The sequence below is a fragment of the Mustela erminea genome, chromosome 2 (genome assembly GCF_009829155.1).
Source record: "Mustela erminea isolate mMusErm1 chromosome 2, mMusErm1.Pri, whole genome shotgun sequence".
NCBI lineage: Eukaryota > Metazoa > Chordata > Mammalia > Carnivora > Mustelidae > Mustela > Mustela erminea.
The window spans coordinates 157,864,480-157,870,590 of NC_045615.1; the positions used below are offsets into that span (position 1 = coordinate 157,864,480).

General features: G+C 38.9%; 1 pseudogene; it reads right to left on the reverse strand.

Moving 5' to 3' along the window:
* Window positions 1-4,185: 4,185 nt before the first annotated feature.
* Window positions 4,186-4,723, reverse strand: LOC116584074 (annotated as a pseudogene).
* Between the last annotated feature and the right edge of the window lie 1,388 nt (window positions 4,724-6,111).

Sequence of the window (6,111 nt, forward strand, 5' to 3'; positions counted from 1 at the left end):
TCTTCTAATATCTGAAATTCTAGGTTGACAATTTAGGCTCAACACACTTAAGTAAACATTTTTTTTTTCCCTGCATGGTTTTCTTGATAAGAAGAAGGAGGAGGAGGAGGAGGAAACAAGTTCCCCCTAAATTTTAATGAATCATAAACCACAGAAGTAGCCAAGTACTTTTAGGTAAAAGGATAGTTGGAACTTAAATTTCTTAAAGGTTAAAACTTTATTTCAAGTCAGGACACATGAAATTTCAAGATCTAACTTTGAGAAGCAAATTCTTCTGTCCTTGATTTTCTGTAACTCTGGCACTGATATACTCCATCCACATCTTAAAGATCTTTATGACAACAGAACTCGACTTTGTGTTCCATTCCCAAAAGGCTATGTGTAAAGTGAATATTTAAGCATTGAATCGTATCTCCCAGTGAATGCTATTTTGAGAATGTTTTACTTAGATAAAAGAAAATAGCACCAATGCATAAAACAGCCAATGAGTATTTATTGAATTCCTAAAACATGACCAACACAAGAGGCAGAACTACTCAATAACTAAAAATTGTGTCTTGTTCTTCACCACCACATTCCCCGACTCTAAAATTTTGACTATACACTCAACCATAGTCTGCTGTGCACATTCATTTTGAAAGTCTCATAAGATAATACTAAGATGAAAGATTAAGTCAATTCATCTTTGCACATCTATTTAAGAATCACATACAAGTTAATGTACACTGGTAGATTTCATTTCTATTTCTCTGAAAATGACTAAGCAACAACATTGGATCTGCCCCAACGAGAAATGCAGCAAAATTTATGCGATGAAAGACCCAAAAGGAGGTATATTTCCAGCTAAAGCTGGAGGATAAATTGCATTTCTGTTATTCCTGTTTGTCAATCTAAGGGCAATGGTGTTAATACTGGTAAGTGTGAAAATCATAAACTACTCCTGTAATAGCCATCAAAGTGTTGTTGACTAAATGGCTAAATGGAAAAAGAGGTTAACCATCTCATTAGGAGAACTGAGAAGTGTTGATTGAGCCAGCAGGGAGCTCTGAAAATGATTTTCCTTTTCTTGGACTTGCCACCTGGTACCCTCAGGGTAGAACAAAAGTGACATGTTAACCATGTACGTGGAAATCGTGTCCAAACTTATTAAGCAAGCAAGTGTGAAATGTACAACCCCACAAGAGGAAGACCTAGCTAGGTTTGGTTAGCTACACAGCTGCTCCCCAGACCCAAAGGCAGCTGCTCCAAGCTCCATTTAAGAAAAACCATGAGACCCCTTTAACCTTCCCTGTATGGGCTAAGAAAGCAAATCAATCTATTTATACCTGTTCAGAGAATAAAGAAAAATCTCAAAGCTCAGTCTGAAAAACACTTTAAGAAATGGACTGTGTCCAATTATAAAACAGAACTCTGGTTACTGCACAAACTGCCCAATAATTTAAATTGCGTCTTCTCCCACACCCCCACCAACCACCATTGGAAGCAAAGTATAAACCTCAGAACAAATTAATGAGTCTTCAGGGTCATGCAAGAAATAACATGTTTTTGTCTCAGCTCAGACCTATTAGCAAATGAAGTGGCAGCCGCGTGCTCGAGCTTCCTGGATTATTCCAGATCCCAGGCACAGCGAAGTAATTGTTCATGACCTTTTGCACTAATATTCTATAGGAATATGTTTACTTACCAAATTTTCAGGAGAGATACCTTCAAGGATTATTACTTTGGAAGAAGTTGGCACTAATTCCTCCCTTGTATGTAACCATATATGAAATATCTATGAGGAGTTTTTTTCTTTCTGCCTCCAAAAATATTCTGTGTTCATGCTTTTGGAAGGAAAAAATACACAGAAAACTAAAACCAGGATTATCGAGTTTTACTTGTTTTTTTAATTGGTCTTGTTCACTTCATAATATATCATAAACATTTTCCCATGTCAGGAAATCTTCCACTAAAGTATGAATAATGGAATAATCTAATTTTAACAATCCTTATTTTTGAACTTTTGGGTTGGTTCCAAAATTACTATTATAAATTACACTTCAAGGACCATGCTTCTACATAAATCTGTCTGCATATGTTTCTTTGAGATACATTTTTAAAAGTGATAGCGCTTGGTCAAAATACTTAGAGTATTTTTAAAGATCTTGATAAGTGTGGTCAGATTCAGATAGCCACTCTAATTTATGTACAACAGAAAATGAAAATTAATAATCTTGAGGAATATTTATGGGCAAGAGCTGAACAGGACATGGCCACGCCCTTGCTTTGATAGAATTCTTCCCTGCAAGGGCCATTGGTTGATCTTTCATGACCACCAGATGTCACTGTAAAACAGAGCAAACTGAACGAGACCTTGAAGGAGAAAAGGGGAATCCAGTCTTCATCTCAGAAACGCTTGGCTACCCTACGTTTTCCTCGGGCTGCTAGGAAGATTGAGCTTTATCAAATAAACGAGCAAACAAACAAATGAATACTGTCCCTTAGATCAAGCACAAGGACATCAGAGGACCACATGCCTTTCAGTGACCCTCAGGTTAGGGGCTGATAATCTCTTTTGCTTTATATTTTCAGAAGTGGACCTTGGTTTCCCGAGGAGCAGGCAACACATGTGCTTGTTCACTAGCTCACAATGAGACAGAGTCTCCTGGGGTCAAACGAAATGTTTAATGCGATGCCTTCAAGTTTTTCTATCTAGTAGCTAAATAAGGAGTGTAACTCAGCAGGGAAGATGAGGCCGCCACTAGGAGATGCCTCTCCAGACTGACTTTGGACCGTCTTTGGGGATTCTTCTGACTTTAGTGAATGTCTCCATGCTTCCTTTTCCTGTTTCTGAGGAAAGGATGCCTCGCACCCTAATGGGTTTGGAATTTCCAAAGACGAAGTAGAGTTGTTTTCAAGATGCTTGGTACCTGCAGAAAGCTTTGCTGGAAGTAACACAGTGATGCCAGTACTGACACCAGCCAAATGCAGTTGGAGATTCTAGCTAATGTACTGGTGTGGCTACCTGAGCAAGAGACACAGGAAAAGGAAAAAAAAAAAAACATACAGGTGCCTCACACAGTGCCAGAATTACGAAAAATTAAATGAGTCTTTAATCTTAAATATACTAAGGAAATTAAAAAGATTTAGTATTGATACTGGTGTTTTTCTCACAAAAATATGAAAAATGTAAGAATAAGGATAGTGACATCTGTTGATAAATAAACGCTTCATGCAAACAAAAGGAGGTGTTAAAAAAAATAACGGGGATAAAAGGAAGACCTGAATTTATTCAGCTAATTAAATGGTACAAAATAGGATGTGTAAAGACTTTTCAGATGACAAGCTGGGTAATGGAGGCAGGCAAAAGAGGTAAGTGAATCTTCTCTTAGCCAATATTCATAGAAATGCAGTGAGTGTCCTGTTACAGGAAGCTTCCACCTCACTAACCAGAGCACACGTGGAGTGTTTTGCTCAGTCAGAGGAGAGATGACAAACCAGACTCCACCTAGGGGGGAGAGAACAGAATCACTGAGTCCCAAAACCTTGCCCTTTCCACAAAGAAAAAAAGTTCCCCCAAAGAGAAGATGAGGGTAACAATGTGATAGTTCTTTTCAAGTATTAAATGATGGTCCTATATAAAAGGCCATGCAATATATCCCACCGCTCATGTGTCCAGGGTCAGCACCCATGAGGGGAAGTCATAGGGTGGGGGGAGCGGGGCGGAGACAGATTTGGAAACAAAGTCAGGGCTACTAGAAGTTGGGGAAAGACATGGAGTAGATTCTTCCCCACTCATCTCAGAAGGAGCCACCCTGCCAATGCCTTGCTCTTGGACTCCTAGGCTCCAGAACTGTGAGAGAATAAATTTCTTTCAAGACACTCAATTTGTGGTACTTTATTATGGCAGCCCTAGAAAATCAATATAAAGCATCTAAAATCCCTGTACCTCTAAATTACTGTTACGTGAGAAAAATAAGCACCTGTTTTTTTAAACTAAATCACTGGTTGAATTTTCTATTTCTTATAGTGGAAGGAAATCTTAGCTAAGTGATCCAGGAAGGGAAGAAAACTAAGTCATTAAGGAGGGCTGGAGATGGGTAACAACTGGGGTAAGATGGTTGGGTCATGAATTTCAAAGATGCCAAAGACCTCCTTTTTTAAATAAAAGTTTTATATTTTATGTGACATCTTTTCAGTTGAATATGAATTAAAGACCTGCTTGCACACCAAAGCCAGGTCCTTTGGGTAGTTCAGTCAAAGAGGTAAGACCTCCAGCTGGCTCAAAGAGAACCATCTGCTCCCTGACTCAGGTTTTGGAATTCTGTAGCCTTGAGCTCATCAATACTTTCTTCAATACCCTGAGGTGTCAGATCTTCATGGTAGTTGCTATTTCTTTGAGCCATGGGTGCAGTTACATAGACCCTAAACATTCTACCACTGTAAGAGTGAAAAGTTCATCAGGTATAATACCCCTAACTTTTTTCCTAGCTTTTTCTGAATGGCTTTCTATTTGGATGATGTCAGAGCTTTGAAGCATTCAAGGTATAGCAGGAGAACTGAATTTATAATTTCTAACTGGTTTTCCATTATACATTATACAAAAAGTTGTTACTTCATGTACTCTCACCAGAGGTACTTGGAGAACTTCCACCTTATCCGTGGCAGAGGTAGGCACCCATCCACTCTATCTTTGGACTAAATCCAGATCTGGAAGCACAGCTGCTGCTTTGTGCCCATCTGGATAGTTTGGAAGGTTTTTTGGTTTTTGTTGTTGTTGTTTTTCTGTTTTGCTTTGTTTTACAATTCCTTCTATCCTCTCGGGTATTTTTGGAGCGAAATCAAATGGATCCTTAAGTCGCCAATGATGAGGATTTGGAGAAGTAATATGGAAAGACCAAGGCCACAAAGAAAAATCAGGAGTAAGCAGACTTGAATGACACCAAAGTTGGTGATGAAACCTGAAGATAGGAGATTCCAGAAAGGGAAGGATTTTGCTTGAAGGATACCATAATAGACTAGAAGGATAATGAGAGTCTGATAATTGATAGAATTCCAACACCATCTCCAAGTTTGGTGATAGATGAATGATGGGGAATCAGGTTCATTCAGCTCAAGAAAGCTCATGTGAAATAGTGACTTTGAACTTGGGTGATGGATCACCTTAAATTGTTATCACATGAATTATTCAAATAGTTAATGCCCAGTAAGATTTAGGAGCCTAAATTATCAGAGTAAGTGAATCTCAGGTGTGGAAGGGATTTTATATGAATTTAGTTCAAACTCACATCATAGTAAGGGTGCTTGTCCTTGAGTTTCTATCTCCAGTGGAAGGCATGACCTCAGCCTTAGAGTTTCCTTGGTTATGTGACTAAATGTGAGAGAATAGAGTGAGGGGGAGAATGGATGATGACGCATTGTTCTGAACGTGTTGATTCAGCAGATTATTTTTAAACACACCCAATTTAAATTCACATCTTTTCCTTCAGATTCCAGTACAAAGGGGGCCTTTTTCCAAAGAAAAAGCTCTTGTGACTATAAACATTCACTGACAAACTGGATACAGAATGTATTGGGAAATAGGGTAGAATATCACAGTTTGCCGGCACGCCACAATTTGCAAGGGACAGTAAAAAAATATTTGTTTCTAATACATCATTTCACTCTTTAATTTTTCTTGGAATACTATCATAGTCCTTCAGAAGGAAAAGGATGAAAAATTTATACTTCCAAAGTGAGTATATATTCTGCTCCCTGGCCTTTCAGAAGTCCACCGTACCTGAGCGGTAACAGGATGAATGTTCTCTTTGCACTAGCGACGGCTATTGACTTATAACTAAATCTGACTAAACAAAGTACATTACTATTTCCCCCTTCTCCCTCTTCTAGTAGAAACAACAAAAACAAAAACAAACAATCAACAACAACAAAACCAGGGGTGTCTAGGTGGCTCAGTCAGTTAAGCTTTTGGCTCTTAGTTTTGGATCAGGTTGTGATCGCAGGGTGGTGAGATGGAGACCTCCTTGGGTTCCGGCTCAGCCCAGAATCTGCTTGTCCCTCTTCCTCCCCTCTTACTCCTCCCCCTGCTCACTTGTGCTTACTTACTCTCTCTCTCTCTCTCTCACCTCTCCC